Here is a 22681-nt window from a genome sequence, read left to right as displayed (position 1 = left end):
TAAAATGTTCGTTGGAAAGGGAAAAAGAAAGCGAAATGCTGGTGGAACAGCTAGGGAGATACGAGAAGCGATCGCCGAACGACAAAAAGCATCGCGAGAGCACAGGCAGGCAAAGAATGCGCAGCTGCCGCAGCGTGAAGGAAATATCAAGGGAACTATCCCCGGAGAAAATGTCGATGGTTCAATTACTGGTGCAAGCAAAGATAAAATGTAAAAGTGAACGCTGGTAGTCAGAAATACGTGAGAAAAAGAAGGCTGCACCTAGAATTTTTTGGAACCAAATAAAATTACTAGGCAAGAAGTCAACAACAATACAACATTTCCTAGACGAAAATGGAAACAAACTGCAAGGAGAGGCGGCAATAAATTACACCCAAAAAATAACACCGGAATCTTTCCAAGGCAACGACGAGGTTGTATTTAAAAAAAAAAGAGCATGAAAGAAACCTAGGTGAAAGAGGAGCTGGTGCTGACAAATTTGAATTCGAAGAAGGCCGAAGAGAAAATTCCTAAGCGCACAGCCACAGGGCTAGACGAAGTTCCCGTTAGGCTGATTAATGAACTAGGGCCATTAAGTAAGGAAGATCTGGTGAAATCAGTGGAAAACACTATAAAAGAAGGACGAATACCACACAGTTGGCGACAAAGTATAATGAATTTAATTTATAATGGTAAGGGGGAGTAAGATAGAATCCACTCCTATAGACCGTTTACCTTTACATTGGTAATGAAGAGGCTAGCAATGCAGGCAATCAAATTAAAGTTGCAAGCATGGGCAGAGAATAATGGCATTTGGGGAGAACTTCAGAATGGCTTCAGAATAGGTAGACGTTTGGATGATAACTTATTTGTTCTTACATGTGTTTTGAAATATGAAAAGTAGAAAGCAGACCATTATATGTCGCCCTTATAGACATTACACGGGCCTATGACAACGTAGACCACAATATTTTGAGGGTATTCTAAAGGGCAATGCATACTTGACTGTTTTCTACAGCTTTAGTTGAGAGAGATTTACCTAGAAAATGTACTTTGCGTTGAATGGGAAGGGATGAGGAGCGAGGAGAGAGTTGATATCAACAAGGGACTGAGGCAGGGGTGTCTTTCTCATCATTACAGTTTATGATGTACATCCGCTAGAAGGAAGCGGTATCGCCTTTAATCTCTCATACAAGCAGGCGGGTAAAGTAGCAGAGCAGCAGCTTCCAGGTTTACTTTATGCGGACGGCATTTTGTTGCTAGCTAACATGAAAAATGACTTGCAACGTCTGGCTAATATCTGTGGACAGGAAGGCAACAATTTAGGTTTGAAATTTACTCTTAGAAAATGAAGTGTTACGGCATTCAATGGAAACAGTGATTTATACCAGATCTTATACCAGTGATCTTACCAGAGGCGGGAAATACCGCTGGTAAGAGGATATAAATACATCGGTATATGGATAAACGAATGCAATAGATATATAGAAACACAGGAAAAACCTATAACGTGACGCACTAGTGACGCACAGAGCGCTATGGGGATACAATAGGTACGAGGTCCTCCGAGGTATGTGGAAAGGTGTAATGGTTGCAGGACTTACTTTTGGAAATGTGGTTGTTTGCTATAAATCAGGGGTAAAATAAGGACTCGATGGGAACCAAAGGTCAGTGGGACGCCTTGCACTGGGCGCTCACGGGAAGACTACAAATGAAGCTGTGCAGGGTGATAAGGGCTGGACTAATTTTGAGTGAGGGATGCTCGCAGTAAAATTGATTATGAGGAACGACTGAGGAAGATGGAAGAAAGTAAGTGGGCTAGGAGAGTCTTGAGGTATCTGTACAGGAAAGCATTGATTCACAGTGGAGGAAAAGAACTAGGAAGCTACCCAACAAGTATGTGGCCTGTAGGGTGGGCAACACAGCAAGAAAGAACGTCAAGCCCAAAGTCAGAGAGGCTGAAATAATCTAATGGGTGGCCGCAATGTAAAGAAACCTGCCATGAGTAACTTCCTAAGTGAAAAAAAACGAAATCAGGAAAGAAACAATTTATGATAACTCAATGGGAAGCTCATTACTTATCGAAGCATAATCGGGATGCCTGCGAACACGCACCTGTAAAACGAGATATAAGAAGGAAGAAGAAGCATGTGCTTGGGGCAGTGGTAAAGCTATGGAAACATTGGGGCATGCTTTATTGGAATGTCGGTTAGGCACCACTGGCCTTCTTGATGCCCTTGGGTCTAGCGAGAGCAGTGAAAACATTAACATGTCTGCAATAGCGACTAGTAGGAGGCGATTGGAAGACTGGTGGAAGAAAAGTAGGGAAACGACAAAAAACGGAGACGCACAAAAACAAAGTACTCAATAGGCGATCAGAAGATGTGGTTGTGGGAGTTCATAGGGTTTCTTTTTCTTTTTTAACCTAGGTAGGACATTATCCAGTATAATAGCAAGAGCTTGGTGGTACAGGCCACCGCGCCGTTCCAAAGAGGATGCTCATAACATCCATTCATCCATCCATCGTTAGCAGGCAGCGCACAGGGATGTGGGTGGCGTGGACGAGGGCGACCGCAGTTGGCCGTTGCGCTTGTTGTACGCCACGTGTCTTTTCTTTTGTCGGTTGATGTGGGTGGCGTGGACGAGGGCGACCGCAGTTGGCCGTTGCGCCTGTTGTACGCCACGTGTCTTTTTGTTTGTCGGTTGTATTTTTTGTCGTGCACTCTTATAAATTGTAGTGATGGGGAAACTTTGTTTTGTTCCGCGCTACTTTATGGCATACAAGCCACGCCGTGAGAAGTTATGACTCTTCTTCGCACCAAAGGACGAAGAGGGAATAAACGTGTATCTATGCGCCATCCCAAGCAACGACCGTCTTCTGCAAGCTACGGACTTCCTGTGTGAGCGGCATTTCGAGCCTGATCTGATTTCAAAAACTTGGACAGCAGAGCATAATGTACACGTCCTTACAAGCGCGCCTCTTCGCTCGTTATGGCAAAAGACGCTGTACCCACGAAGTTTCCGCATTGTCCTGCTTATTTGTCTAAAACGTTGAAAACAAGGAAGCGGCCAGCCGAGAGACAGCTTCTCGTCCCATCGAAAGATAAAAGCAGGTCATCGTGTGTCAGCTCGAGTTGCGACAGTTCCGGTCAGATCATGGATTTTTCCATGCCGTCAGCCCCAGTGCGTGGAGATGAATGCGGGAACGCAAGTGAAGTTCAAGAGGATGCAGGGCCTTCTGTGACAGTGCTACCTCTAGTGGCACCTTCAACTTTTTATATACTGTTCCAGGACCCGTCGCTCGTATTCCTGCCCTCGAAATTGTTGAGATATCGTCGCACTGAAATGGGGGACAAAAAGAGAATTGTTTTTTTAGAGCTGACGCAAACTAGGACTCCTTAAAACCATTCTTTCAAGTCACCCCTCGCGGTTGCAGTGTGAAACATAGCGGAACCATCGCCTCCAGGGACTATCAGTGAAGGCGGTTTTTTCGCCGCTCCATGGCTTGTTGAGACCGACGTGACAGTCAAGGCCCGCACAGTCTTGATGGGCAAGTCTGTTCCTAAAGAAGAGCTGTAACATTCAAACAGTTTGTCAACAGTCGAGGAAGTGAAGTCTTTTCTGAAACACGTGCTAGATATCAAACTTAGCGCTGGCTGACCAAGCGCTGCTGAATACCCTTAAGGAGAAACAAATAGTGCCTTCATCTACATTAGCAGCAAGTAGCGCCACAAGAAATGTGAATTCTTCCTGAGTGCGGATATGTCAGTTTGCCAATTTGTCAGTTTGTTGGACACTCTGCGGATGCGCCAAACACGAGCACTGAAGAAAAAGAGCACCTTGAGGACAGCTAGTGTTCGTTTCGTGTTCCCAACAAAGCAGTGAAAGAATTGCTGTTCTGCGGCGCGCAAATTATGCCCTGAAGAGATAAGAAAATCGCCTCCCTAATCGTTTTAAGGATCTTTCATCAGAGCAAAAGGAAGCCAGCGAATGCTTGCAAAAATTTCAGAGGGAGAGCTCGAGACGAAACTTTGCAAGCTTGAACTTCCGAATGTGAACACAACTGAAATCAAGGAATGCTTAGCTGAAGCAAGGCTCACCAACAAGCAAAAGCGTCGCTTCAATGAAGAATGGCTGCTTATGTGCCTCTTGTTGCATATAAGAAGCCCATCAGCGTACATATTCTTGCGTGAGAACAATGTGCTCCATCTTCCATGTGTGACGACCGGGCGGAAATATCTAAGCATGATCAGGGTGAATTGTGGATTTGACAGCAGGTTTTGGCGACAAAGAATATGGCGACCAAAGACGAGTTTCAGCGCCACGGTATCTTGATTTTCGACGAAACCTTTGTGCATTCAAAATCAATGACTTACGAAGGGTTCAGTGACTTCGGTGACAGCGCAGGGACCAGTGATGACCTTGCTGACCACGGACCCGTGTTTGCCTTCCCTGCATCTGGAGACCACTATTAGCCTATTGCAGTGTTCGCCAGCAAAAGACCAACAAAAAGAACAGTGCTTGCACAGCTTGTTTTGAAAGCCGTCTTTATGCTGGAGGAGGCTGGGGCTTTAGTTGATGTAGTGGTCTGTGACTATATGTGGAGAGAGTGTGGTGTAAGTGGCAGTCTAAACTGCACCAACAGCTCCCTCACGCACCTTGCTGATGAGAAGCACAGCATCTTTGTTTTTGTTTTCCGATGCTCCGCATCTTATGAGGTGCGTACAGAACCGTTGGCATGCCCAGAAAGTTTTGAATTTTCATGGTGGTCGTGTCCAGTGGGCATACTATGATAAATGGTTTGTTGAATACAGGAAGCAGCCTGGACACTTGCTTGTTTACCACAAGCTCACATATGCTCATCTGAACCCTACTAACACTCAGAAAATGCGGGTAAAGCTCCCTACCCAGCTCTTCAGTCCAAGTGTCACCAATGTATTGGAGTTTTACTCTCAGAGAAAAGCAACTGGACTAGAGAACACTGAAGAAACAGTGGAATTTACATTGCAATTGAACGATTTGTTTGATGCACTGAATCGCAACCATCCTAAAGAAGGCATCCTAGCGGGAAGCAAGGAGTTGGGGGTTCTTGCCGCTTTCTTGTACAGGTTAAACAAGTGGGAGGGAGAAGGGGTGGCCGGAAGGATATCCCGCGCACATTTTCTCACAGATCAGACTGCAGCAGGTCTGCGAGTCACAGTGTTGTTGGCTTTGGAGCTGACAAAATATTCCCTTAAATACTATGGCTTGAATTCTGTCGTGCATGGAAAAATTAACGAAGATGTACTGAAGTGTTTTTTGGGGGCAATCCGCCAAACAGGAGGTCAGAATGACCATAGCTCCTTGCCTACTTTTCTTCAGCTGTACAATATGCTGTCATTGCACAGTTGAATTAAGCCACCAAAGTTTGGAAATTGCAAGGTAGAGCGACCTCGAGCAGCACGTGAGCTCACTTTGTATGACCTGACCTTATCCTTCAGGCAAGTAAAAGACAAGAGACTCGTCTTCAGGTGTTCAAAGCCAAAACTGATGGTTTCGTTGCCGCTGAGATTGACTGTGATGAGGCGTTTGTTGAGATCTGCACAGAGCGAGAAGCAGTTGATTTCATTGTGTATTATCTTGCTGGATTTGTGTGCAAGAATTTGCTGAAATACTCAACATGCTCAATGTGCCAGCAGAGCCTCCTAGAAGAGACTGAGGTTCACGCTCTTCCTCTGAGCACACTTGTGGATTGTAAAATGAATGGTGGCTCCTGCACTAAAAGAAAAGCATTCTTTTTTTGCTGCAGGTGGCTGAAAAAGAGTTTCAGCAATATGCCACCCGCAGGAATGCGTATGAGCTGACGGTAGAGGCTATGCTAGAAAAGCATACATTCTACTTCTCATGCACGGACCAGAAAGTCGACATAATGGCGAATCTGCTGCAGTTTTATATAGCCATGCGGTGGACGCAGGTCTGTAAAAAAATAAAGATAGACCACAAAACAAACGTGCGAGCCTCTTAGCAAGCTTTCAAAGCTTGTGTAGGACGGGAAACAACCTTGAGAATGCTTAGAACTACTTTCACGTTTGGTAATGTGTTAATGAGGCGTGCACTGGTGCGAAGTAATAAAAGTCTCTTTTTACTGTCCCCGGCTGTCTTCCTTGAACTTTAAAACACACTCCCAGCAGAGTTTACCTGGCATGCGTCACGCTTGCAGCAAACACGCACAATCTGCAACGCACAGTATTTTGGAAAGATGCGGCTACCCGAAGTTCGTCAGGGGCCATAATTTGCGTTTACATATGCAGTTGTAAAGCAAGATATCTACTTTCGACGAATAATGCAGAAGAAAAAATTGGCTGAAGGCTTAGCTTGGTTAAGCCTGGAAGTTTGCGAAAGCAGTACCCTTGGCTGCGCCTTGGTTCGGCTGATGGTGTGGACATGGTTGCTCTTTGCTAAACTTATGGCTATACATCGTCCGACATAGCGCAAGGCAACGCGCCGACCACTGCGAGGAGCCAAGCTGTAGCCCCATTTCTCCTCCTAGCGTGACATCACACCAGCGAGCACCCTCTCTCTGAAGCGCCGCAGCAGCGGCGCGCAAGGCTTCGCCTCCACCATCGATGCCGCGAGCTGGGGCCCCGTCTCTCGGTCTGGCGTGACGTCACACGGTCACGTGATGCGCAGCTGTGTAAGGAGGCGCCACGACCACCGATGGGCTGAAAGTGCGAACAGTATTGCTTTCGCAATAAAAACATGTACCAAGAAAGATCGCCTTCAGTCAGCGGGATCTCGTTTATGTGACATGCGTGGCTATAGACAGTCCTGATATCGAAATCTCTCACTTAGATACCGATATTTAAAGGTTTTGCATCCGACAATAGCGATAATGTTTAAATTTGCACCGAAGTTGAGCACCAGTAAACGCGCTGTCTCTGTACTTTATTATCTTGAACTTGAATCACATTTTGGTCTTGATAGCGCTACTAAGCTCAAGTATTTAAGATGATATACCTATGCTTGCTTCCGAAAGGCTCGCCGGACACTTGGACTTGTACACAGGCATTGACGGGGCAATTTACGAATGATTCTGTCACGCGCGCGCACATTTGAGGAGCACCGCGTGCCTTGGTATCTGTTGCGATTGACCCCCTAGTGATCTTAGCGATCTGCCGAGAGATACGGAAACCAGGAGCGAAAAAGTCGTCGGCGCGACAGCCTCGTTGAGACACCTAGTTTATTCTTCCACCGTGCTGCTGACCATCGCCCGCCCATTGCTGAAATCACTGAGCATGTGCTGGTGGGCTAGTTGGTTAAGCATGATTACAAAGACGGCGCCGAATAAAACAACGCACGAAGAAGGGAGACAAGCACGCAAGCGCTTGTCTCGTAATCGCCTACGTGCTTGTCTCGTGTCTCCCTTCTTCGTGCGTTGTTTTATTCGGCGCCGTCTTTGTAATCATTGCTGAAAACCGGGCCACCTCTACCGCTGGTGCCAATAATGTGAAATGGGACTACGAGGATTCCCCGTCAACGGGCCGCGCCCGCAACTTGGTGAGCGGCCGAGTGACATCGCCGACTACCCAGCCGCCACTCCGTGGAGGCCACGAAGACCGCCCCGTTCGCCATCACGCGCGGCTACCTATCCCCGCAACGCTGACCGTACACTGGCCCATCCCGGGGCCGGTATGCAAGCTCATATCCGGAAAACTAAAAGCAGCAACTGATAGAGGTGCGGTTGCTGTTCGTCGAACTGATGAAGATCATTTGCTGCCGACGAAGAAACCAAAAAGCGTGTTTCGACGACATACCAAGGAGACGCCGCAATACCGACGAAGTCCGGAAACAAAGAATACGCCGACGAAAGACGACCTCACGACGCGATGTTCCAGCATCAGATCAACACGACGCAACCCTGATCCGGCACCGAAACATAACTGCAGCGGAACACAGAACCCCCGATTTCGACGTGCTTCTCGACGGCCACGCCGTGGACGCAGGAGCCGTCATGAGTGGACCCATCGCCTCCCAGTTACAGAAAGTCAACACTGAATGAAAAGGCCCTGAAATTGGGACCACTGGAGGACACCTAATAACGCCGAATGGAATGTGCACGGCAAGAATTACTGTTCATGACCGGACCTACCCTTCTAATTCTCGGCATGACCTACTCCTTCTTGGCATGGACTTTCTGAACCAACACGCCGCAATCATCGACATCAAGTCGAAGTTGATAATTCTATCAGAAGATCAAGCGATACCGCCGGATAGCTCTCGTGGTCGCTACGCCTTGAGTGTGCCCGAAGATCAAGTGAGCATCCTGCTTTGCTCCAGCATTGTCATTTCCGTCCGCACCGAAACACCCGCAGATGTGGAAGGCGTCATCGAAGGTGATCAACGTATACTGCTCGATCATGACATTTGCTTCGCAAGAGGGATTGCTCGATTGAATGAAGGAAATGCAAAAGTGCTGTTGAGCAACTTCAGCCAGGAGTTCAAGCACGTTAACAAGAGCACAACGACCGCTTACCTCAAGAAAATTGTGTTACCCAGCGATGCATTTGCCCTCTCAGAATCTGCCGCATCTACCCCGGCGACCTCAGTTTTCAAACCAGACTTCGACATAGATCCATGTCTTTTTGAATAAACAGCAACAGGTAAGAAGCCTTCTACGACGATGGAACGACTGCTTTTCGACGTCATCGAGGATTCGACAACCACCAGTTGCAAAGCATCGCATGATAACCGAAGAGTGCGCACGACCACTCAGCCAAAGCCCTTACCGAGGTTTAGCAGGAGAACGTGAAGCTATAAGGGAAGAAGTCGACGAAATGCTGTGCGACGACATCATCCAGCTGTCTAAAAGCCAGTGTGTATCTCCTGTGGTCTACGTAAAGACAAAGACGGAACCCTACATTTCTGCGTCGATTATCCTTGACTGAACAAGACAACGAAGAAGGACGTATACCCCTTCCCACGGATAGAACAAGCATTGGATCGGCTGTGCAACGTAAAATGCTTCTCGTCGATGGATCTTAATACTGGCTACAGGCAAATAGAAATAGACGAAAGCGATCGCGAAAAGGCCGCCTTCATCACGCCATACGGCCTTCACTAGTTCCAAGGTCATGCCATTCAGTCTGTGCTCGGCGACTGCAACGTTCCAGCCTGTGATCGACACGATGTTAGCAGGGTTAAAGCAGCAGACCTGTCTCGTCTACTTGGTTGACGTCGTTGTCTTCGCTGATGAATTTCGACGATCACCTTGGGCGGCTTAGAACAGTACTAGAGGCCATCAAGTCATCAGGGCTCACTCTGAAGCCAGAAAAGTGCAGCTTCGCTCACTATCAGCTTCTGTTCCTGAGACATGTCCTCAGTAAATCTGTCCCCCCCGACCCGCGAGAAGCAGCTCCCATCGCAAAGTTCCAGCAGCCCATCGATAAGAAGGCAGTGCGCAGATTCCTTGGCATGTGTGGCTACTGCAGGCGCTTTGCCAAGGACTTTTCACGCATCGCTGACCCGCTGACACAACTAACTAAATCTGATGTCGAGTTCAAGTGGGAAAAGAAAAGTAGTGGGCACGGGAGAGCAGCGACGATGCTGTTGCTCAACATTCCCTTCTGCTTTCATATGCAATAATCGCCTTATTCTTCGGATGGCTATCCGCGCCTGCGCTTGCGGTTGGACCAACTGCTCCTGCATCGACGCCGTTGCCGTTATCATCACCGCTCTTGATACCTTCGACGACAGCGAGTGATTATGTCCAGTACGAGCTTTGCTCAGGTGCCACCTTCCCATCATGGTCAAGCACGGCATCAGCAGTGCCACCGACAGCATCTTGCCGCCGGGATTTAAACGACTTGCATCGGCTTTCCGCCTTCAGTGGGCAGGGCAGAGCAGCGACGATGTTGTTGCTCAAATCCCCTTCTGCTTTCATATGCAGTTCAGCGCCTTATTCTTCGGATGGCTATCCGCGCCTGCGCTTGCGGTTGGACCAACTGCTCCTGCATCGACGCCGTTGCCGTTATCATCACCGCTCTTGATACCTTCGACGACAGCGAGTGATTATGTCCAGTACGAGCTTAGCTCTGGTGCCACCTTCCAATCATGGTCAAGCACGGCATCAGCTCTGCCACCGACAGCATCTTTCCGCCGGGATTTAAAGGATTTGCATCGGCTTTCCGCCTTCAGTGGGCACGGGAGAGCAGCGACGATGTTGTTGCTCAAAATCCCCTTCTGCTTTCATATGCAGGTTGGTGCAGGGCCGTCTCTTTATTGTAAACGTTCAAGAAACAGGTGTCTCTTGCTCTTCCCGTGCCCAAGTGTTGTTTGCGATACCTTGAACGGCTGTATATTTGTCGTTAAACTTCTGATGCTAAGCGGTGACGTAGAACAAAGCCCCGGTCCTCTCCAGCCTGACCCTAGCAAATCGCACATGGAACTGCTTGATGCCATTACTTCCGTGTCAACAAAATTTGACAAGCGTCATACTGAAGTAATAGAATCTTTGGCAGACTTAAAGAAACCAAAGGGGCACTTACGCAAAAAGTCTATCTTACAGAAAGATTGGCAACTTTAGAATCTGTTGTTGAATCTATTGCAAACTGCCAAATCTATTACCAACTGAAATTAACCGCCTTGTTCGTGAAACTGTTAGAACTAAAGGTGCCGTACTCAACTCAAGGCTCGACAAATTGGAAGATCGGTCTCGAAGGCACAATTTATTATTTTATGGCACATCTGACAATGCTAACGAGACATTGGCACAGTCCGAAGACTGTATAAAAGATCTGCTGTCGCGTCATCTAAGCTTGAACGTTACCGATAACATGATCGACAGAGCGCACAGGCTGGGTTCTTTTGTGCAACTAACGACACGCCCAGTTATCAAGTTTGCGTCTTTTAAAACCAAAGAGTTAGTTCTTTCTCAGAAAGCTAAGCTTAAAACAGCTGGCTTCTCTGTAGGCGAAGATTTCAAAGAGCAACATGCTTGTCACGAAAAAAACTAATTAAATACGGAATATCTAGCGGCCAACCTTTTTCACTTCGCTTTAACAAACTTATCAACAAAAACCGCTACATCTACTGCGCATCCACTGATAACGTTTGTGAAGTTGACTGCCTCGTGAGTCACATGGTAATCGCAACCCACCTTTAAGCAATACTGGCAATTCGTCTGCGTAGCTATCTTCCCGCCGCGCAAATGATGTGTATCTTCTTTTTAGCAATTCGCGCAGTGTGCTCAACAAGTGAGCGGCACTCTCGGCTCATATTGATTCATGTTCCGCTGATATTGTTATTCTATCCGACAAATGGCTTTCTGCAAAGTTCAAAGCAGTGAAATCTCTGACTGTGAAAACAAGTACGCTATTTATCGATACGACCGCGATGTTCGTATCGGGGGGGGGGGGGGGGGGGGGTGTCTTGATCGCTGTTAATTAAGTTTCCTTCAAGTGTCCCAGTCTTGTCAGCTTTAGAAGTGGTGTGCGTGCGTATTACCATTGACAATAGGAATTGCATTTTTTGCGTATGTTACAGACCCCCAACTGCATTCCGTTCTTTCTGTGATGAACTTCATGACGTCTTAAATAATATACTTACGCGATACCCCACACTGCCTTTTTTTCTGTTGGGAGATTTCAACCTTTCCAACATCTCATGGAACAGTGGTACCGCCTCTATCACAATAAATCCTTCGGAATGCGCACAGTTTCTTTGTGTTTGTTCCGATTTCAACCTCACACAACTTGTTGATGAACCTACTCGTGCTACTGCAGTTTCCGCTAATGTCCTTGATCTCATTTTTACTAATACACCTGATCTGGTTTCCAAACTTACTTATATCCCTGGTTCAAGTGACCACTTGATTATTCACTTCACTTTGCGCGCCCATGTTTCTACTAAAAAGAGCTTGAAGGTTGTTCGCGATTACAAGCACGCCGATACGGTTTCTATAACGGCAGAAATGGAATCATTCACAGCTGCTTACATCCCCGGTTTCGACGAACGCTCAGTTGAGGATAACTGGCAAAATTTCAAAAATAAACTACTATCTTTAATAGACAGTTATATACCTCAACGAAAGATAGCCTCAAACACTAAATCGCCATGGTTCAATAACTCTCTTAAACGCCCGCGCAACAAAAAGAAACGGTTATTCCGCCGGGCCAAGCAATTAAATCTCCCCGCTCATTGGTCAACGTACCGTGAAGTGGAAACTGAGTACATCCAAATGACTAGTAACGCTAAAACCACCTTCTTGAGTGTTACACTGCCCTCGTTTCTTCAAACGAGTCCGCGCAAGTTCTGGAGTGTTGTTAATGGGACTAAAGCAAACACTATACATTTAACTTACCCCGATGGCACCAGTGTTCGACCTAATCAATGTTGCAGCGTTTTGAACGAGCCGTTTGTCTCTTTCCTCAATGCCAATATCATCGTCAATTTACCGAGTGCACGAAGTTCAAACTTCCCTGTGATGGATCCCATAATAATTGGCTGGGCTGGTATTAGCCGGCTAATCAATAATCTGCAGATTTCGTCTGCCAGTGGGCCTGATAGTATGAATTCAAAAATATTGAAATGCACTCAGGTGTTTTTATCTGTTATTCTTTCTAAAATCTTTGCTCAATCGTTGCAGTATTCTTCGCTCCCGCGTGACTGGAAGAAAGGAAAGGTGGTTCCAGTCCCAAAGTCAGGCAATGCGCATGCTCCCGAGAACTACCGTCCCTTTCATAGACAAGCATCCCATGCAAACTTTTGGAACACATCATTTACTCTCACCTTGTTGAATTTTTGGAAACCAATTCAATCTCTCATTCCTGTCAACATGGCTTCCGAATAATGTACTCGTGCGAAACCCAACTAGCTCGCTTTAGTAATGATCTTTTTCCTGCATCTGACCATAACTTTAACGTTGACTGTATTTTCTTGGACTATGCTAAGGCCTTTGATACCGTAACGCACGATCTACTAAACCTTAAACTCGATCAGCTTAACATTGATCCTTTAGTATTAGCCTGGATTAAGGACTTCCTTTCCAATCGAACTCGGTACGTAACTGCCAATACCGCTTCCTCTGCTTTTTCATCGATTACATCAGGGGTCCCACACGGATCCGTCCTCAGGCCTCTGCTCTTTCTAATATATATTAACGATCTCGCTGACTGCGTGAAATCGTCAATAAACCTATTCGCTGATGATTGCGTAATATATCATAAGATTAGTGAACTACAAGACGACCTTAACAATTTATCTATATGGTGCAATGCGTGGAACATCAAACTAAACGTAAATAAATGTACATATATGCGCATATCACGCCGCTCTAACAGTACTAAAACACGCATGTATTTTCTGAATAGCGCTCCTCTCTGTTAAGTTAATTTTTACAACTATCTCAGCCTTTACATCACTCATGATCTATCATGGCACAAGCATGTTGAATTTATAACTTTTAACGCTAATCGCACGCTAGGCTATCTACGCAGACGCTTTTACGCCGTTCCTGCATCTTTAAAACTGATGCTCTACAATACACTTGTTCGATCAAAATTAGAATATGCCTCGGCCATCTGGGATCCCCCTCAAGTATCACTAACCATCTCCCTCGAAGCCATTCAGAACCGCGCGTCCCGCTTTATTCTATCTAATTACTCTCGTCATGTTAGCGTAACACTCATGAAGCAAACCCTTCACATATGGGAACTTTCAGTACGTCGTGCATACAGTCGCCTCTGCCTTTTACACAAGATTTACCACAACCCGGTATTAAAAGAAAAACTTCTTACTCCTCCTTCCTACTTTTCATCCCGCAGCGATCACCTGCGTAAAGTTTTCGTGCCATCTAACAAATATTTTATTAATTGATCTGCATTCTTTTTCTGTGTATATGTACCACTCCTTTCTGTAGCGCCTACGAGCCTTGAATGTATTTAAAATACATAAATAAACGCCGTCGGGTGACGCATTTCAAGAACTGGTACCATGCAGGCAGCCACCATCGGTACTTGCGCACTTCGATGAAGACGCCGATACCGAAATCCATACTGAAGCCAGCAGCCTAGGTCTCGGCACCGTGCTAGTCTAGAGAAAAGATAGACTTCAAGAGGTGACAGCTTACACTGGCCGGTCGCTCTCAAAAGCAGAAGGCAATTATTCTACAACCGAAAAGGAATTTCTTGCTATAACATAGGCTACAGCAAGATTTCGCCCTTATCATATGGCAGACCTTACAAATTTGTAAGCGACCATCAGGCGTCGTGTTGTCTAGCGAATTTAAAAGCCCCTTCAGTACACCTGGCGCGGTGGAGCCTCATACTGCAAGAATATGACATCACTGTAATATACAAGTCGGGAAGAAAACACTGATTCCGACTGACTAGCCCCCACTGACTCTCCGCCGCAAGACAACGACAACGACGACTCCTTACTTGGAATAATAAGCGCTGAAGATTGGGCTGAACAGCAACGTGTAGACGCGGAGCTAAAAGGCCTCGTCGAGTATTTTCAAGGGAACACCGATGTTGTCCGTAGGGCATTTATGCGAGGATTGTTTATGTATTTCGCTTCGAAACAACCTATACATGAAGAACTCACCAAACCACGCCAACTACCTTCTTGTTCCGTAAGTGCTGAATCCAGAAGTACTGCACGCTCTACACAACCATCAGACCACTGGGCACCTCAAATTCTCCAGGACGTTATCGAGGATATAGGAAAGCTTACTGGCCGCGCCTGACCGCCGACGTCGCCCGTTGCATCAAGACATGTCAACACTTTCAGCGACGCAAGACACCACCGACAAGGCCAGCGGAATTACTACAGCCGGTCGAGCCTCCTTGCCAACCTTTTCAGCGGATCGGGATGGATTTGTTGGGACCGTTTCAGACGACAACATCCGGAAATAAGTGGATCATCGTGGCGAAGCACTACGTCACCCGTTTCGCTGAAAGTAAGGCCCTGCCGAGAGGTAGCGCAACCAAAGTGGCGAAATTTTTCGTCGAGAACATCCTGCTGCGAAATGGTGCCCCAGAAGTCCTCATCACCAACGTAGGAACGGCCTTTACAGCAGAGCTAACCTAAGCTATTCTGCAGTACAGCCAGACAATCCCCAGGAGGACTGCTACCTATCACCCGCAGGCGAATGGTCTTACGGAGCGCCTGAACACCACCCTCGCCGACATGCTGGCAATGTACCTAGACGTCGAACACAAGACCTGGGATGCTGTCCAGCCGAACGTAAACTTTGCTTACAACACGGCGGTGCGCGAAACGACACAGATCAGGCAGTTCAAGCTGCTTTAGGGCAGGAACCCGATGACGACTATCTACGGCATGCTGCCGCACATCACCAACGAAGAGATTCTTGACGTCGCCACCTATTTCCAGCGTGCCGAAGAAGGCCGACTGCTCGCCTGCCTGCGGATCAAGAACCAGCATAGGACCAGCAGCCGACGCTACAACCTTCGACGACGCTACGCAGAGTACTATCGCGGGGACAATCTTTGGGTTTGGACCCCAATACCCCGACGAACACTTAGCGAGATGCTTCTACACCGTATTTCGAATCCTGCAAGATAATCCGACGTATTCGCGCACTCGACTATGAGGTCGTGCAAGATGGCATTTTGCTATCACAGCGGCGCTGCTCAGGACCTGAAGTAGTCCATGTTGTGCGACTTAAGCCGTTCTACTTGCGCCAACCAACTTTGGGACTTTCTATCGCTGAACTTTGGACTTGCTTTGACCTGTGTCACTTTAGACTTTGTTTCATTGATTTTTGATAATTAGTTTACTAATTACCTTTTGTGTTTCGCTCTCCTCTTACCATGAGAAGCCAACATTGGGGAAAGTACTTGTTCTTATAAGAGAAAATCAAACGTTCACTCGTTCGTAGCAAATGCTCCAAAGGAAACCCATACGGGTTCCTCGGAAGAAAAGCCTCGCAGTTCAAGGAAAATTTGCCCTGGTCCGGGACGCGAAACCGGGAACACCGCTTTCTGGGCCAGCCGCTCTACCGTCTGAGCTAAACTATTGGCTAGCAGATGGCAGGGAGAAGTTGCACTTTTGATTAAGTGGAAGCAAAGGCAAGGGTTTTACGTAATAGTTCTGCGGAAACCCCGAAGTGGGAGAGATTATTGGGTATTTATGTTTTACTGCTAGAACTAACCTTGGGAGTGTTAGCCAGCGCCACTACTCACAAACCACGGCGGTGGATGTGGGACATCCTTACTGCCGCAGGTGTACTGAGTACATGATCTTTTCGAGCAAATGTTCAGTGGCTATGGTGTTGGGCTGCTGAGCACGAGGTCGTGGGATCGACTCCCGGCCACGGCGGCCGCATTTCGATGGGGGCGAAATGCGAAAACACCCGTGTACTTAGCTTTAGGTGCACGTTAAAGAACCCCAGGTGGTCGAAATTTCCGGAGTCCTCCACTACGGCGTGCCTCATAATCAGAAAGTGGTTTTGGCACGTAAAACCCCATAATTTAATTTTTTTTTCAAGCTAAGGCAACCGGTTAATAAACGCACATGTGCTGCATCAATATTGCCGGATTCCAGACGCTCGTTAATTAATGAACGAGAAGAAAGGAGCTTAACCAAGGGACCCGATATTTAATAATATCATGGGAGGCCAACAAACAGACACTAACGACAAGATATGGTAAATTACTTGTATTTACTAAATGAATTAAAAGATGGTAAATAATGGCAATGAATATGGCTCAAGAAACAACTTGCCGCATGTGGTGAACGATCCCACGTCTTAGCATTACGCGCGCGATGCTTTAACCAATTGAGCTACCGTCGCGCCGTTTCCCATCCACTTTCCGGGGCATGTAATATTTACTACTAGAAATAGCCTGTGGCATGGCGAAATGCATAAGATTTCGAAATGATGATGCTGGTACGATGACAAACGTGACGACGACTGCACTACTACTCTACTCAGCAGCACCACTGCCCTAGAGCTTTCACTGGGTTGCCGATGCTATAGGTATCAAATATAGGGATTTGTAAACAATATGCCCGTGCTTATTACAGACCAACTGAGGTCCGAGGATGACCCGAGCCTGAAGTTCCTACGCCCGAGTTCGGTATGGGCCTGAGTCATCGATTCCTTACCTTACCCTAGCCCGTGAGTCAGCCCTTCAGGCAAGCTATACCCGTGCAGTGTTCTAGCACCATTACCAGCCGTTTATAGCCAGTTACCTGCCAAGATTTTCACATAAGATTGATTCTCACAGTGCGTGGAATCTGTACTTTTTTATTGTTACTTTGCTCATATCGCGTGTTGCATTGCATATCCAATGCGTCATAATCATTGTACGCTCCTGCGTGGATTTATGCCTCTGGGACATACCACAATAACAATTAGCAAGTATGTGGTGAGTTTAGTTCTGTGATTTAGCCATGACCCTAGAGTAACACACCGCGAGCGCAAACTGTTGATGTCTAATCAGCTTCGAGCGAAGCAAGTCGAGCTAATATCTCGGTGTTCTCAGCGTATGCAGGAGAGATAGACCGTCCTACACCTTCCTAATCCAGTGTCGCTGCAAGGCACCGCGGTAATACTCGTGCCAGCAATATTTACTATAGTGGAAATAATATGTTAGCATTGTCATGTAGGCTAAATATGGGGGAGACCTAAGCAATAATACCAGAAATTGTTATTTACAACGCAATATTGATTATTTTCTCCTGACAGAGCGCTGTGCGCACAACTTATTTGGAATGCTTCTAACATTCTTTTTTTAGCCTTATAATTTAATAGATCAGGATAACTACTTTGTTCCTGGATGTACACTGTCCGTTGATTTAAACTCGCATCCAAAACTTGCGTAAGTAATTTCTTCCGGATCCATAAATATATTGAGCTTCCAGCAATCAAACCTGACAAAAAATCCTTATTGAGCCCTCTTCGTAAATTATGCCATATTTTTATTTACCCGTAAATTTCCAAATTTCCAAATTTAAATTTAGCTGAAGCCATTGCCATTTATCCATAATGATAGTTCAGACAAATATGTGTTTGCATTTGCTATAGTGTTCAAGAAGTCATTACGATAGAAAAATATGTTAGTGTCATCTGCATACAGAACTGTATCAGCTGAACTAGGTACATTGATAATACCATTAATATCATTAATATAAAGCATTAAAGTAGGAGCCCTAAAATGGAGTCCTGTGGAACACCCTCCATATTGTGCCAAAAGCAGATGCAAAACCGTTTACAACTGTGCACTCTATTCTTGATGATAAATAGCTATTAATAAGCTCCAGAGTAATACCTCTTGTTCCATAAAATGGTAATTTACGTAATAATATTTCACTTTTTAATAGAAATGCACCCTTTTTTGAAGTCTAGGAATGGCCCAAGTGTTAATCCAACTTATTTTCAATATTACTAATAATTTTGTCCTTTAGTTTGATAAGTACCATTTCAGTGCGTTTTCCTTTCTGCAAACCATACTGATCAATTAATGTCGCTGATGTTTTAGTTAGATAAGATGTTAATCGGCTCTTGGTAACAGTTGCTGCAATTTCTGAAAAAACAGGTAAAACTGATATTAGGCGGTAATTGTTAAGATCATCATGACTCCCACCTTTGTGAATGACACACACCGTTGCCGTTTTTAACAGCTGCAGAAATATTCCTTTTTCTAAAGTTCACGAGGGTTGCAATGTGGGCTTGTTGGCAATGCACCTTCAAGGGGTTTACGGTAGCGCGATTAAAATACGGGACAAAAGAAGACACACAGGGTCACACACACAGCGCTACGTGTGTATGTTCCTGTGTGTCTTCTTGTGTCCCGTCTTTTGGTCGCGCTACCGTACACCCCTTTTCTAACATTAGGTTGCATATGTGCACCAGGACGGGGGTAACTACATTCCTTATAGTTTTCGCTGCTTCCGCTTTAATAGCATAAGTTCCAGCAAAAGAATTATTCTTTAGTTCTGAAACGCACTTCTCTATCTCATATGGTGTCTTCCGCTCGAAATACAGGGAACTTATTGAAAATTAAGCAGATAGTGAGCAAGGTCTGGACCGCTAGAGGTAACCTTGTTGTTAGCACATACACTTAGAAAGTAATCGTTAAAGTTATTTGACAAACAGGCACCGCTCTAAACCGTGCCGTAGATATTTATCTAGTTTGGTATTGATGCATCGTCTTTCGAACACAATTTATTGAAAGCTTTCCATATTTGCTCCGGGGTGTCTTTATCAATTGTTAAGATGCGTTATAGTTCGGTTGATTAGACGCTCAGATAGCAGAGCACGTAGCGAGAGGACACAGAGCTTCGGCAACACAGACACAAGGCTTTCAACCCAAAACGTTGTCGTCGTCTTCTTCGAAGCAGTGCCTGCCGCGCGTTCTTCTCCAGTACAATTGCCTCCCCGGAGAAGAGGAGCCGTCTCGGCGACCTACGGGCAAGATAGCACACGTGGATCAAAGTACGGCTTGAGCCGCTGAACGTGCACGATTTCGCGCCCTCGGCGGCGCTTATCGGAAGGCGGCTCAAGGGGTTCTACCAAGTAGTTCACAGGAGATGTTTGACTGACGACACGGTAGGGACCTTGGTACTTGGAAACAAGCTTTGGTGAAAGTCCAGGGCTGGTAGCGGGAACCCAAAGCCAGACTAGTGAGTCAGGGGGATATGGTGCCGGAGAGGAGGGAATATCCCGAAGGTGCTTCTGTCGCTGCTGATCAGCCGAAGTAAATGTGCGGGCGAGCTTTCGGCACTCTTCCGCGTGTGCAGCAGCTTCGGACAGGGTAGTAGCCTCCGTTGGGTCAGGGCGATACGGAAGGATGGTGTCCATTGTGCAGGAAGGCTCGCGTCCGTAAAGAAGAAAGAACGGGGAAAATCCTGTAGTGGTCTGTGTGGCGGTATTATAAGCGTACGTCACGAAGGGGAGAATTCGGTCCCAATTGGTTTGGTCAGATGCGACGTACGTGGCTAACATATCGCCAAGAGTGCGGTTAAAGCGCTCAGTCATGCCATTAGTTTGCGGGTGGTATGCAGTAGTAGTACGGTGAATTACGTTGCATTCCTTGAGCAGGGCTTCTATAACATCAGACAGAAAGACGCGGCCTCTGTCGCTCAGCAACTCTCTGGGGGCTCCATGGCGAAGTATGATGTTACGCAGAAGGAACCCGGCAACATCCCGCGCAGATGCGTTGGGCAGAGGCGAAGTTTCCGCGTAACGCGTGAGATGGTCTATCGCCACTATCACCCAGCGGTTGCCATCTGAAGTACCCGGAAGGGGTCCATAAAGATCAACTCCGACCCGGTCAAAGGCCCGTCCTGGGCAAGGCAAGGGTTGCAGTGGAGCAGCTAAGGCATGAGGGGTATCCTTGCGGCGTTGGCATGCGAGGCAGGAGCGGACATATTGGCGGACGAATCGGTACATCCCGCGCCAGTAATAACGAATTCGCAGGCGCGTGTATGTTTTGAGTACTCCTGCATGTGCGCATTGCGGGTCATCGTGAAACGCTGCACATATGTCCGAACGTAGATGCCGAGGAACCACGAGTAACCATTTGCGCCCGTCCGAGAGGTAGTTACGGCGGTACAGGAGCCCGTCACGAACAGCGAAGTGGTGTGCTTGGCGACGCAACGCACGTCCAGTAGAAGGCGCTGATGGGTCTGACAGAAAAGCCAGCATAGCAACAATCCATGGATCCTTCTGCTGCTCCGAAAGCATATCCGTGGCGGTGAGGGAGGACTCGCATATTTGTACTTTCTGATAATTGGGCTGGCCTGACACTGGGGAGCGAGACAAGGCATCCGCGTCCGAATGTTTACGGCCTGAGCGGTACAGCACTCGAATATCATACTCTTGGAGGCGAAGCGCCCATCGAGCGAGGCGACCTGAAGGATCTTTCAAGGACGACAGCCAGCAGAGTGCATGGTGGTCCGTGATGACGTCGAACGGGCGACCGTAGAGGTAAGGACGGAACTTATTTATGGCCCAAACGATAGCCAGGCATTCTTCTTCTGTAACGGAATAGTTTGCTTCCGCTTTCGTGAGTGCGCGGCTAGCGAAGGCAACAACGTATTCATCGAAGCCAGTCTTTCGTTGTGCAAGAACAGCGCCAATGCCGACGCCACTGGCATCCGTGTGTATTTCTGTCGGTGCGCTTGGGTCAAAATGTCGAAGTATGGGGGGTGAGGTTAGAAGACGTCGCAGCGTCGTGAATGCGGCATCGCAAGCTGGCGGCCAAGCCACGAGGTCGTGGTTACCCGCGACAAGCTGCGTCAAAGGCGCTATTATGGTGGAGAAGTTGCGGATGAAACGACGAAAATAGGAGCATAATCCGATGAAGCTGCGGAGTTCTTTTGTGGTCTTTGGTCTTGGAAATTCGGCAACGGCTTGGAGTTTGGTTGGATCCGGGAGCACACCATCTTTCGAAACAACGTGGCCAAGGATGACTAGCTGCCGGGCGGCGAAGCGACACTTCTTCAGGTTGAGCTGGAGTCCAGCATCGGCAAGGCAAGTGAGCACGCGTTTGAGCCGGAACAGGTGAGAAGAAAAGTCCGGGGAAAAGATGACAATGTCATCGAGATAACAAAGGCATGTCTGCCATTTGAGGCCCCGGAGTATGTTATCCATCATTCTTTCAAAAGTTGCAGGCGCATTACAGAGGCCAAAGGGCATCACGGTAAATTCATATAAGTCATCAGGCGTAACAAATGCCGTTTTCGGACGGTCTGCATCAGCCACCGGGACCTGCCAATAACCAGATCGTAAGTCTAAGGACGAAAAGAATTCAGCGCCTTGGAGGCAGTCCAGTGCGTCGTCGATACGGGGAAGAGGATATACATCTTTCCGGGTTATCTTGTTGAGTCGTCGATAGTCCACACAAAAACGAATTGTCCCATCTTTCTTTTTGACCAGCACTACCGGAGAAGCCCAAGGACTGTGTGATGGCTGTATCACGCCGCGTCGGAGCATGTCTCCTACGTGCTCATCGATGACACGACGCTCCGTCGCGGACACACGGTATGGACGTTGGCGTAGCGGCGCGTGGCTGCCGGTGTCGATGCGATGAACGACTGTGGAGGTACGGCCTAAACATTGTTTCTGTAAGTCGAAAGAAGCTCGAAATCGGTTAAGAAGGTCGACGATCTGCGTGCGCTGACTCGGAGTGAGGTTGGGGTCAATAGACGGAGCAAACTCTCGCTCACATGCAGGCGGAGGCGCAGAAACAGGGAGAGTCATGGCGTCAACGTGAAGAGGAGTCGAGTCATCAGGTACATCGTAGACAGAGCTCGTGTCGAATTCATCAGCAAAACCAAGGCACTCGCCATGATGTAAGCTTGATGGACACGAAAACGGATTCGAAACGTAAAGTGCACTGGAGCCCTGGCGAAAGGGAAGGAGGGCAAAGGGAAGCAAGAAGGGATGACGGCGTACAGCAAGTTGAGATGGCGTGAAAAGAACTGTGGAATCGTAGAAAGCAGCACAGGAAACGGGTACAAGGGCGGAAGAGAAAGGAGGCATATCAGTGGCCGTGGCAACGAACACTCGAGCAGAAGGTGGAGGCAAATCTTCAGAAAGACTGCCGCAGAATGGAGTCAGCGCAAGTTCTGCACGGGCACAATCAATAATAGCGTGATGAGATAAGAGGAAGTCCCATCCTAGGATGATGTCGTGAGAGCAGCGGGGAAGAACAACAAATTCAATGTGGTATAAACTGTCGTGTATGGCGAC

At 47.2% G+C, this 22681-nt stretch overlaps 1 long non-coding RNA gene across 1 annotated transcript in view; it reads left to right on the top strand.

Annotated features, from left to right (window-relative positions):
- Positions 1-22681, top strand: part of LOC140213213 (uncharacterized) — a 137788-nt gene that overhangs the window by 98697 nt on the left and 16410 nt on the right. The window contains exon 2 of the long non-coding RNA XR_011890153.1: positions 17722-17804. This is a non-coding gene — a long non-coding RNA (uncharacterized lncRNA). The remainder of the gene's footprint in view (positions 1-17721; positions 17805-22681) is intronic.

This window comes from Dermacentor andersoni, chromosome 9 (assembly GCF_023375885.2).
Source record: "Dermacentor andersoni chromosome 9, qqDerAnde1_hic_scaffold, whole genome shotgun sequence".
In the NCBI taxonomy this organism is placed as follows: Eukaryota; Metazoa; Arthropoda; class Arachnida; order Ixodida; family Ixodidae; genus Dermacentor; species Dermacentor andersoni.
The sequence above is the reverse complement of the archived record's forward strand: the minus strand, read 5'-3'. Positions and strand labels throughout refer to the sequence as shown.